Below are 13,124 nucleotides of genomic sequence, written 5' to 3'. Positions count from 1 at the left end.
CTTCCTTCCTTCCTTCCTTCCTTCCTTCCTTCCTTCCTTCCTTCCTTCCTTCCTCCCTTCCTCCCTTCCTCCCTTCCTCCCTTCCTCCCTTCCTCCCTTCCTCCCTTCCTCCCTTCCTTCCTTTTTCTTTTTTTTTTGTGAAGTCTCCATTACACTGGCACATTGATGGAATCATTGATCACTTGTGATTTATTCATGCTCTAGAGATCCAACTTTCCATTTGTACCTGGCTCTCTCTGGTGACTAGTTCCCATCCTGAAGCTACCTAGGGACCCCAGACACCAGTCATCTCATTAAAAAAAAAATATATATATATATATATATTCTGTTCACCAAGGAAATGCCAAGAGATTTCAGAGCTCTTTTTTTAAGATTAAAAAAACACCCTTCCTACCCTTATCACTTGGGAAATTATTAGGCTTTTAGGAAATTTATCCCTGGAGTCAGGGATTAAAACCAGATAGATATTTCTTAGCATGACAGAGGCCATAATTTCTTTCTCTCCTGAACTTGACAAGAGTTTTCTAACTGATCTGCCTGGGTCTTGTTTCTCCTTCATTTTTCTTTCCCCACAGTTGGCACAGACATCTTATCCCCAAGTATCACTTTCTCCCCCCTCCACATTACCACAGTATGGAAAATAAGAATGAAACTCTTCATCTTGGCATTTGAACCCTGCTTGAGCTGCTCCTAATCTTTTATCTGAGCTTTATCACTCCTCCTTTACTTTTATACTACATCACTACATGCCAGACTAAACTTGGGCACACTACTAAATCCTGGGTGCACACAAGTTTTCTTGCACTAGCCTCTCAACCTGGGAGTCCTTTTGGGGATGGCCCACCTCTAATTCTTTTGTACATTACTGTCTCATGTTTTTTCCTGTTTCATCACCTATTTCTCTTCCTAATGTTGCCAGACGACCTTGTCCCAGCTCCTCATAAATGGTCCTCATGTCAACACATCTCCCTGAATAATAGATACTGTTCAGTCCAGTACCTGGAAACTAAAACTCAGAAACTAAACTCATATTTTTTGAGGAAAACTAGATACAGACACTGCACCAGAACTGAAGACCACCATATATAAAAAAAAAAAAAGTTGGCTAAAGATGAAAGCATACGTGCAATCTCAAACCAAAGTCGAGTAGCTGGTGCTCCAGACAAGCACTTGGAAAAACTGTTTTACCTGTTCCCCCTCTTGTCTGTTCAGTTGCTACAATTGCTTTGATGTTTGTAAAATGGCCAATATCTCCAATCAGAGCAGTGCTTCCTCTCCAGACAGGAAGACTGCTGTTAAGTAGAGAAGCTGCTCTTGTTTCTGTGGTCTGGACTGCAACGGTGACTCATCCAGTAAAGCCAGAGGCTGTCTATTTTGATCTTGCTATGTTCCGAGTCTATTTACGGTCGTAATTTTCTTTCTTTCTCTTTCTCCCTTCCCGCCTCTGGTGACTTATCGGAATGGTCACACACATTTGACAAACAGAACCTGCATGAGGAGAGAGGGAGCAAGTGTGATTAAACACATTTTCAGTGAAAGCCCACGAATAAAGGCTTGTGTTTACAGCACTGATGATAGGGTTCTGGTAATGACTTAGCCTTTTTCTCCCTGATTGAATATTCCTCTGGGCCTGCCAGTCTGGGCTCCTGTTATTTAATGAGGACATTGGAGCACAACCTCAAGATGTCTGCAAAAATGACCTTTTCTTTGGGCTCACTCCAAATGCAAAAAAAGAAATAAAGCAAAATTTGGACAAGGTGCTTCTAGAATATAGTTTGGAATCACTCCTTCCCCCAGAAACTCAGAATTATGGAATCACATATGATCAGAGCCAGAGAGAAACCAAGAGTTGATCTGGCCGTAAGTTTTCATTGTGTGGATGGAGAATCCCAGGACAGGAGGGGAAAGCAAGCCACTGTCAATCGGAAAATAAGTACAGTTATGACGAATTCAGGCTTGGACTCCAAGTCTCAAGTTTAAGCTCATGTTTTCATGAGTGGCTTAAGGTTAACATTAACATATCATTAATTAGTTGCTTCAATAAAAGGACACGTTTGTCTTAATTTCCCTACAAGATGATGCAGGACAGTTTTATCTGCTCCTGTCCCCACACTTAAAAAGAGATGAGCAGCACAGCGGAATTGGCCTCTATGGTCAGTTCAGCATCTCACTGTAGCTTTGAACAACATATAGGAGAAGTGCAAGAGGCAACGGTGACAAGTCTCAGCTAAGATGGCAGCTGAGGTCCCAGATCTTCCCCATTCACTCTCCATCTGCACCTTGACTTCACTTGCAAAGTGGGAAATGAACTCACTGCCTGGGAGCCTTCTTACCAAATTTAAATGAAAAAATAAAATCAGCAAGCTATTGGTAATAAAAGGTTGGGTTCTCCTAATAAAGAGAGATAATTATTATGTTGCTAGATTACTATCTCCGTTGTCTTGTTTCCTCCAACATGGTGACTTCATAGACTCTTTTTTTTTTTTAAAGATGTATTTATTTATGCATATAGAGCTGGGGTACAGGCCAGAGGTACAGGGGCAGTGAGAAGTTCACCAGAGATAGAGTGGGGAGCAGAACAGACAGACTGACGAAGTACACTGCTGAGGGGGGCAGCGGGTGGGGCCGCAGGCTATACAGGATAGTTGCTGCGCCAGGTGGATCACCCCCAAGGCCCATGGGCTTGCAATGCTGCCCCCTAACCCGTTGCACCACTAGGGGAGAGCCATATAGTCTCATTTTTAAAGAGACCCTTTAATCTAATTGAGAGGCTTAAAAGATTACTTTTGGCTACAAAATTTTTACGTACTTACTGTGGACATATTAAGAACACTTAAAACAACAAATTGATATGAAGGCTCAGTACCACATACATATGCAATTATTATCAAATTACTAGGGCTTTGCTAATTGGGGAACTCTGTTTCCAGTTCTTAAACATGACTATATAAAATATATACAATCATATTTATATATTAAATATACATATAAGCATGTATGCATGCATATACCACACATATTTAATGGTTTGCATATATTATACATTATTGCATATTTGCATACTAAATATGACAATTTTATATCTTTTATTATACATGTAATGTATGTGTGTATGTTATATATCTTCATACTATCCCAATATCAGAATGCATCATAGTGAACATAAATGACATAGTTATTTTTTAACATTTATGTAGTTTATTAGCAACTTCCTTAATATAATTTTAAAAGCTGCAGGCCAAGTTGGAATTTCCCTGAGCCTTCCTACAGGTGGTGTGATCATATATTCTATGTGCTGTAGGTGGTATGACTACATATTTTCTGGTCCAAAATCGGACATTTTTTTAGAGTGGAAAGTGATACTATTGATAATACTATGACCAAAAAAAGTAAACCCTAAACCTGAATTGTTCTCAACAAAGCAGGACATATAACTAATGCATTTACAGGCAAAAAAAATTTTAGGTTTATCACAAACTAGAGGCACCACAGCATAAGGTGAAAAAAAAATACACTAGAATGAGAACATTTGGGTTCAGGACCTGAATCTACCATTGTTAGGAAAAATAACATAATGGAAATAAAGTTCAGTATCTTCATCTCTGAAATGCTACCTGTATTTCAAACTTGACTGTATTGGAGTACGCAGATTAATGAAGCTGTTACAACTGGAAAAAATTTCTACTATGGTTGAACTTTTTTTTAATGTTATTAGTATAATCACATTTGGTTTTCTTCATTCATATCAGTATTATTCATGTGGTGTACTAAACAATTCGCATTCTGCTTGAGTATGCAAATCCCTCTAATAGGATAATAAGCCACTGACCTACACATGGAGACTCTATATTTGCCCCTACTTGGATCTCATTACATTCCACAAAAAGGAGAGTTAGTGTCCTTTTTAAAACTGTCCTTTAGTTTTATTAACTACCAGTTAAAATAATGGGCTATAGTTTGGAAATCTTTTGATCATGCCAGACTTTTATCCATTGATGATAGCTGGGTCATCTGGGTTATGCCTATATATTGTGCTCCAGCCACTTGCTATAAGAGACAGCACCAGGAATAGCCGTTTAACTTTTCCAGATACTACACATATGTATGTGTGTGTGACATTATAATATACTTGTCTTTCTAAAATCATCAATGCAATCATTTCCCAGTTCAATATTCAGTTGTGTCATTATCCCTTTAATAAAGATCATCTAAAGTATTAATCTTTAATTTATCAGCCTCCTTGGTATTTGTGTGTGTGTACATTTCTCTTTTGTTTAAGTTCCTCATCCAATGCCTACCTAAGTGTGCTTGATGAATACTTGAGAAATGAACACAAGTATTCACACTCCTTTCCAATGCACACTGAAAACAATGACCCAAGCTCTTCTGCTTTCTCCTTTACCTGCGTTTTTGTGAAAAGAGCAATGAACTCACAATGACCCGGTTTAAAGGAGAGGGACAATGAAGCTACAACTTTTTGCTACAGAAGAGTTCAATTAATAAATATAGAAGGATTAAGGAGAGTAGAAAATAACTACTAAACTACCAAAACAATCATAGCAGCAAGGCAGATCGACCAACAGAAACTAAAATTTGAGTGCAAAAGTTCCAGTAGAAACAGAGTATTTACTTGTATAGTCTCAAAATATCTCCTCTTAAAATATTATTAATCACAAAAGAAAAAGGAGTACATTTACAGTGGGGAAACCCAGAAGATACCCTCACTGTCAAGGGCTCAAAGTTAATATCATCAATAGCACATATCAATGTACTTTGATATGCCCTAAAATGACACATCACCTCTGTGGCTTCCCTCTTAATTATTTCAGCATAATCATCAGAAAATGTCAGGCACACCAGACATGAAGGCTGCTCTACAAAATAACTCACCATTACTCTTCAAAAGTGTTAAGATCATGAAAGACAGAACTGTCCCAGTCTCCTGGGAGACTAAGGAGGCATGGCCACTGACAGGAATGTGGGAATCAGAACTGGATCCTGGGAAACTTAAGAATGTTAGTGGAAAATACAAATAGTATTGTGCATTAGTGAATAGAACTGTACTGAGTTTGCTAGGTCTTGATCATCTTTCTGTCTTTAAAGAAGATGTTAATATTAGGGGAGGGTGGGTTAAGGGTATAAAAACAATCTGTAGTTTTTTGGTGTTTTTTTTGTGTGTGTGTGTGACTTTTGTTGTCGAAGCTGAGGTCAAAATAAGAAACTTAGAAAAGTGCTAAGCTGAGAGCTAACACTGCAACTGCCCCGGACATGCCCTTAGCACATCACCCAGTCGCTTGAAAGCTCACCTTTCATCAACTCTTAAATTAGAGGAACAGTCCTATCTTTTCATTTGAGGTCAAATGATTTAAGGACGCTTTGAAAACTATAAATTTTACCTTTAAGAAGGTTTTGCTTCTATTGCCACTTAACCCTATTGACCTGTCCTGCCCCATCCACCAAGAATTGCCAGAGTAAGTACAAGATGCACAGTTACATTTTGAATAACAAATAATATTTTTAGAATATGTTCTATTTAGTATTTAATAATAATTATATTACAAGCCATATTTTTGTCTACCTGAATGCAAATGTAACTGAGTGCCCTGTATTTTTATTTCCTAAATCTGGACATACTATTTCCACCCAATAGTAATTCCCTTTCTCCCCCTTCAGCTGCTTTATCTAGTGTTGATGCTCTCATCTCTGACAACCTCTGGCACACTGATTCTCCAAAGCACTATGCCAGCACAGGTTCCAAGAGAGGCATTCAAAGATTTACCGGAAACATACTGATTAGGAAAAACATATTCCTGGGCCTGAATGACTTAGAAAAATTTTCTCTCTGACTTGCAATTATGCAAAATTTATTTTTAAAAATTCAGAGTGTTTTCTTCCCCACCAATCACCACAGCACAATGGCATAAATGGGTTACATGGTTAAGTGGTTATAAAACACAAGGAATAAAACGGAATTACCAAAATTTCAGAAGACAGCATCCATAAGAACCTGTGATAGGTTTCAGGGAGGAGATGAAAGAGAGAAGAGGGACACGTGAACCCAACTTCTCCATCTACCAGCTGACTAGATGGTAAAGTATACCTATTGCCACTTTTCTTAATGAGAAAGTGAAGCTAAGGAAAGACAAATAACTTAATTCCCCCCACTTCATTAGAAAATGATTATTTTTTGCTTAAGGCCATTCATTACATCTACTTCTTCTCTTTCATACCATCTTCCCACCAAGATTTTGCTCAAAGGTGACCTCCTCTGAGAGTTCTCACCCCTGACTTTTTTCCAAACCAAAATGGTTTATTTTTTTCTGACCCTCCACATCACTTTGAAAAAGTTAAGATCAAGAGGGAGAGCCACGTGTGTCCATGTTATCTCCTTCATAGCTTTGAGGGTAAAAAGTATATTCTGCTCATGTCATTATTTCCTGCACAACCTCTAAAACAAGCATGACATTTTCTAGATAGGGGATTTTGAGGCCCAAGTCCTGGTTTACCAGTCACAATTAACCACTCACATTACACTAGACACAGTACATACTGTTGCAAGCAGAGTTAACCAAGTGAATAGCTTCTGTTCATTCACATACACAACTGCCTAGATGGTTTTGAAGCTCCTTCCAGTCCTGCCCTCCTGCCCTCCTCTGGTGCCCTGGTTTCTGGGGCAGCTTCCAGCTGAGTCACGTTCTCGTGTTGCCTGCATCTGTCTGGCTCTGGAAAACGACTTCCCCTGAGTATCACGACTTCTCTTTTAGGATAAAACTCCACATTTTATTTTCCCCATCCTGGAAGAGTCCCAGAAATATGACAAACAAAGATCTTCTATGGGGGTGTTCCAGGCGCCAAGGACGCTGCTGAGCAAGCAGTGAGTGTCTCTCCATGAATCAACAGCAGGGAATCTCAGGAGGGATGTTGGCTGGCTCAAAGGGAAGATGCAGTTTTATTTTAACCAAGAGTAGTCATGAGCTCTAAGTTTATTTATTGCTTTACAGGATATTCCTGCTGGATTTAAGCAGAGTAAAACACTTCATCTTTTTGGGCCTCTGGTTAGTAATTGTTCCGCAATGAAAACCATATGAATAAAAGCTGCTCTTCCTTCCTCACATATTTTCAGAAATCAAGTAAGATATAACTAGCAGCCACTTACAGAGTCCACAGTACATGCCAGGGACCAAGCTAAGGACTTTGCATGTATCACTGAACACATTTAATGTTGCTGTAACTTTCATATTATAATTCCTATTCATAAGATGAGGAAACCCATGCTCACTAATATTGAGATAATTGTCCAAGATAGCAAAGCTAAGGAATCATCAGAATGTGCTTCAGTCATAGAGCGCTGTCCCCCAAACCCCTGCTCTTAGCCACGAGTGTCCCACTTGTCATATGGAAATGCTTTAAAATCAGAAGGCATCATGCACATGAAAGAATTACGCTTAACCCTCAGGACAAACAGCTATATAAACGTAGGTCAGTCCCTTGTCACCCAGCTGGAGAGTGGTTGTCTCCAGGTGAGTCTAGGACTCAAAATTGTCATCTGGCTCCATGACCAGATTCCCTCAGCCCAAGAGAGTACTATAACCTTCAAGTTATGTCTGAAAGCAGAGTGGTATTATTTTTTAATAAAACAGATGGTCACGCTATCTTGCAAGCGTATAACTACCCTTACACATTTTCTGAGTCAAATTGACTTATTTCAACTAGAACAAGGCATTTGTCTGGTGTCAGCACCTCCTATCCCAAAGTGGACCTCTCTTTCATGTATCATGCCCCCCCCCAAACAAAACTGCCAGCAAGGCCCTGCTTCCAGAATGGTTATTATCTATGAGATACTGTGCCTAAGGGGGCGTGCCAAGCACTGCTCCAGACATTGCAGCGCTGATCGTGCTGGGGCAAGAAATTCACCCTATTCTGTGTCCAAATGGTTCATCTGATACAAGGTGATCAAGATGGAACTTTGTCAGAGTGATGCTCTTGCAGAAGCACTTTGTTGATCATGAAAGATATTTTCAAACTAGAACAATAACACACACACATACACACAAAATACCCTTCATTTTCTGAGCAGCCAATGAAATAAAAATGTGAAGAGCTCTGCAGAAGGGGACAGTCTTCTCTCTGCTCTGAGGCCTTGAAGTTGCCAGAATCCTGATATGAGGCTGGAAGGAGCCACTTAGCTGTGCCTTTGATTAAGAACACATGAGACTGGGAAGACCAAAGAGGGATTATGAGGGAGAGCAGTTGTTTATATGAAAGCTGTAGCATTTTATCCTTATGCCAATCCCTCACCTCTGCAGGCCTCAAAAAGCAGGCAGGGGACAGGAACTAATCAACTATAAACAAACAATGCTGGAAACAGATCATATGGTCTGACAGGCCCAGGGCTCAGGGAATAATAAGCACCTTCACTTACGTTGCACTTTATAGTTCACAGTATAGTTTCAATTAGATCATGTCTTTTGATCCTCAAAAACAGTAAGGAGAGGTTAGCTGAGATTAGTAGCCCATTTTACATGTGAGAAAACTAAAATCATGAGACGGAAAGACTCTTGTCCAAGGTACTGTAACTAATAAATAGCAGACAATATTTGAGCCTCCAACTCTAGACTACAGATCCCCTCCCCCACTATGCCATATTTTTATTATAAAGTAAAAGTTAAAAACAGTAACAGCTATTGTTTGGAGTATAAAAAGACTTTTAAAATAAATTTGCATAAAAATAAAGTGAAAAAAATCTATGTTAACCAGACAAAATTAGAATATTTAAAGTCTAAACAAAGATTTAGAGTTGACAGGTGCCTAAAAGATCATCTTCCACTAAATTAAATCACTTAGTTGCTCAATGCAAAATTGATTATTGCTTTAGTATCGGAGGATGATGAGTCTCCCCAAAATGTTCAGAACAGGACTTCCTAAAATGTGTCACTTTGCAAGTGGCCTATTTTAGGGTGGAGTTAACTGAGATCCTGCAGTCTCATAAGAAACTTTTACCACTCCTTTCACTAATTACAAAAATGAAAATTAGGGTTATTACATAGGATTAAGGTTTTTACCAGAAAGAATTTTCCTATTGAACTCTAACTATGTGGTGAAACAAACGTCTAATTATAAAGCATGTGAGCTTTGTCATGACCTCCCTTCCTCTCTCTTTGAAGTCCTAGGTCCCTACCACTCTCCTTAGCTCAGGACATATACCGCGATTTTGTCACATTGGCCATGGAATGCACATCTATTTAGATGTCCCATATAACTGTGGTTAAATTAGTCTTTTTTGTTCCTTTTCTACTTCTCTGTATGATGATACTTTGATTAAGTCGTTATTTTGATTCCTTGATCAACTGGAGAAGGACTAGATAGGTAAGAGAAAATGTCCTTTCCCTTTAACAGTAGAACGTTTACTTAACTTTCAACTAACTAAATGTTATGATTTCTTTAACATGTGTATTCTGTACAAAGTAGATCTAGTTCCTGCCATCCTTCACACATTCAACAAATATTTATCTTGATCTGTGCCAGTTGCTGACCTTCTCAAACTGAGTACGAAAATACTTCAGAAGGTTGGTTTCATGGAGAGAGAACTAAGGGTCACTATTCTTAGCAATGACCACAAAGTAAAAATGTTTATTAAGATAACCATATTCCTCCTATGTAAAATGGAGAAAACACTGCATCTGTTACAAGGAATATTTCCCAGAGCATTGACTGAGTTAATACAAATAATTTGTATTGCTTTTCTATCATTTTTGGTATGAAACCTTTTCTGTTGTTGTTTACTAAAACCTTGTAAGAACTATCTGAGAAAAGTAAAAGGGTGGGGGGAGGCCACCTGAGGCAGGAGGTGACAGGGTTGCATGAGAGTAATCCAAGCCACCCGTTGTGTGTGTGTGTCACCAGCCTTGCCATGTCACCACTCCCTTAGAAAATCAGTGCTAAATTCACGATATAAGGGGAGGCTCTCAGCCCCACTTCTGAGCTCCTAGCACACTTCATACCTGCCTCTCATCTAAGCTTTAATTGTCATAAGAAATTTCACTGCCTGCCCTCCACACCAGGAGCACTCCTTGAGAACAGATGCTATCTTATTTTCTGCCCCCCTCCAGAGTCTTCCCTGTGTTATCTCCAAAACACCGGAACCCATTCATCAATTTGTTCTGAATCAATGTACCAATTAATAAGAGACAACAATTAGGATTTTTTTCTAGTTATATTTACTGAGGTAAAATATTTTACATCCTCATATCTACTTTGGGGTTATTGGTTTAAACCTTTACAAATATAGCTTCATACCATCTCTACGACCATTACCCCAAGAAGACTCTTAACACTCTCCAAAAAGCTGAATAATCAGAATAAATGCAATTCAGTAAAGATAATACTCTAATGTGGTCATCAAATACATTTCAAAACGTAAGTAGCCTCAGTCACTTGTAACCTAGGTTATAAGTAAAGGAGGATGAGGTAGTCTTGATTGACCTGCCATGGTTGGACAAGTCAGGGTCTGAGAGGCAATAAAGACTAGACCTGCCAGTCATATTCCCACTTTACCAGCAAATCACTGATCTTGAATTAATCAAACAAATCCTCGTGATTAACAAAGGTCAAGAACAAATGCAGCAAACCATTTCTCCACTTGCCAAAGTCAAGGAAAGGCTTGACAGAGTGCCAGCAACTACAATGAATGTTGTACCTTACAAACACAGAGGAGACAACATGTTCCTTTTAGCATTAATTGCTTCATTCAAAGAAGCCATTTAGAATCTGAGTCTGGTCTTTTTCCTTGATGAGCAATTTCAGGCTGCCTACCGAAGCTTTTGTTTGGAGGGAGGAGAGAGGAAGAGAAAGCATTTTGTTAAGGCATTTTAATTTTCATATTTAATGAAACAGATTGGGTAGCAGGTTCCTTTGATTTTATTTTTCTGTACCCTGAATACCTTCTTGGGTATTACATATTCTGCTAGAGCTTCCTGCAAGAACTTTTCTACATTTCACAAGTTAAGGCTGTCAAATGTTACCCACTGAATCAAATATATTTCTTGCGCCAATATTCAGTTATTATTATTGTAACAGACCAATCATAAATCTGAAAGCTGGAGAAAAAGGGAACATGTACTGATGTTTCCCCACATTCTCTTGAGCACATAAAATTATATAACTCTCTGAAGCCCTCTTTTTATTGCAGCATCTAAAATGTTTTGCATTCTTTACAAGATAAATTCTTTAAAGACATCCCTTCCTTTCAGGGTAAGAGAATTAATCAATCAATCAGCAATTTCACTGTTTTAATTAACAAAGGCACAGGAAAAATCACCACTGGAGTGAGAAACCAAGTTCTCTCATGTCCCCTATTATTTATTAGAGTATTTTCCCTTGTTCCCTGATCAAATGTAGATATTTAGTCCTGTTTATATTTAGTAAAAAGCAAGAAGAGTACCTGACAAAGGATAGAGGTTCAATTAATATTTGTGGAATAAATAAATAACAATATTCAACTTTGATTTGGTTTTTCTGGGCCCACATTTCCTTTTTTGTTTAAAACCCCAAAATGTTAGTAATGTCTGTGATTCCTACCTTACAGGTTTTTGAAATGATCAGATAAGGAAAATGATTTTTTATGAAACTGTTGAGTTATACACATAATTAAAGAAGGAACATCATTAGTATAAGAAGATGATCTGCACCTAATCAGCTGTATGACCTTGGTCAAAACATCTCAATTTTCTAGGCTTTCCTTTTCTCAACAATGAAAGGAGAGTTGGACTGCATGATCCCTAAGTTTCCTTCCAGCTCAAACCAATCTCTTTAAATCAGTCAACAAATACTTATGTAGTACGTACTCTATGCAAAATACTTTTCTAGGAAAAAAACACCAAAGAATAATCTTTGATTTTCAAAGAAAAATAAAAACAACTTTTCTAAAATATTTTCTCTTGCTTATTTTTTGAAATATAAAAGCAGGCCATTAGGGAAAAGCTTGGGAAGATGTGAAAACCAGATTTCACAAGAAAAGTCATTTGGGGAAATCAGAAATTGAGTTAGTCTCTGGTATGTATCTTGTGGAGTTCATTCTGACCTTCCAAACTTCTTGTGCAACAAACTTGGATTTGACATTTGGTGTTGGCTTTTACAACTTACCTAATGAGAAATATTTTACAAAGAGCAAGAGCATGCTGCATAAAGATGTTCAGGAAAATGTAGATTTGATGGGAGAGGGAGCCAAGAAAAGAAGCAGCATTAATGTGGATTGTAATTCAAGCAAACTACTTCTTTTGTGGTTGTGGACAACGCAAGACAATTCCAGCTACCAAAAGAATAAGTGTTTTCTACAGCTTTAATTCATTGACTTAAAGACTCAGGACATTTTCTATAGAATGCAGGTGATCCAGTGAAGAAACATACCAACTAACAGTTACAGATGGCACGTAGGGACTAGATTCCGTAGAGCAAAAGATATATAATACTTACCCTTAAAGATTCTTTAAGATCATTCATGATATAAGGCTAAATATCCTTCTAATATAACATGTCCAAAGGAATTTCATACTTTCAATCCTCAAATCTAGTTTTCCTCCTTTGGCCTTATTTTAAAAAATTTCATCACAACTTGCTACTTATCAACACAAACCAAAAAACATAAAAACTTATCTTCCTCAACTTCACTTAAACGCCTATTGATTTATCAAATAATTGGGTATAATGTCCCCCACAAAAAAAAAAAAAGGAGGAAATGGAAAGACCTGTAGGAGGAAGAGTGTGTTTGTCCACATAGACCAGATCAAGCTTCCATAGCAAATAAGACAAGAAATATCAGTGACTTAACACCACACACATTCACTTTTTTACAATCTCTCATAGGTTGGCCCTACTTAAAGGTAATTATAAGTCATTACAAGGATTTAAGTTTCTTCTTTGTTTTATCAATAAAAGTATAATCCTTTCTCCAGATACATTATAAAAAAAGAATGGGTGAAAGAATATTTTACATAGTTTTAAAGAAAAAGCTTAGAAGGACATGTTTACTTTTTTTCTGCTCAGATCCTATTGGCTAAATCTCAGTCCTAATACAATCTCAGGGAGGCTGAGAGATGTAGTCTTCTACCTTATGCAGGAACAGGATA

Source organism: Condylura cristata, unplaced genomic scaffold (assembly GCF_000260355.1).
Source record: "Condylura cristata isolate star-nosed mole 26May11 unplaced genomic scaffold, ConCri1.0 scaffold00003, whole genome shotgun sequence".
NCBI lineage: Eukaryota > Metazoa > Chordata > Mammalia > Eulipotyphla > Talpidae > Condylura > Condylura cristata.
The sequence above is the reverse complement of the archived record's forward strand: the minus strand, read 5'-3'. Positions refer to the sequence as shown.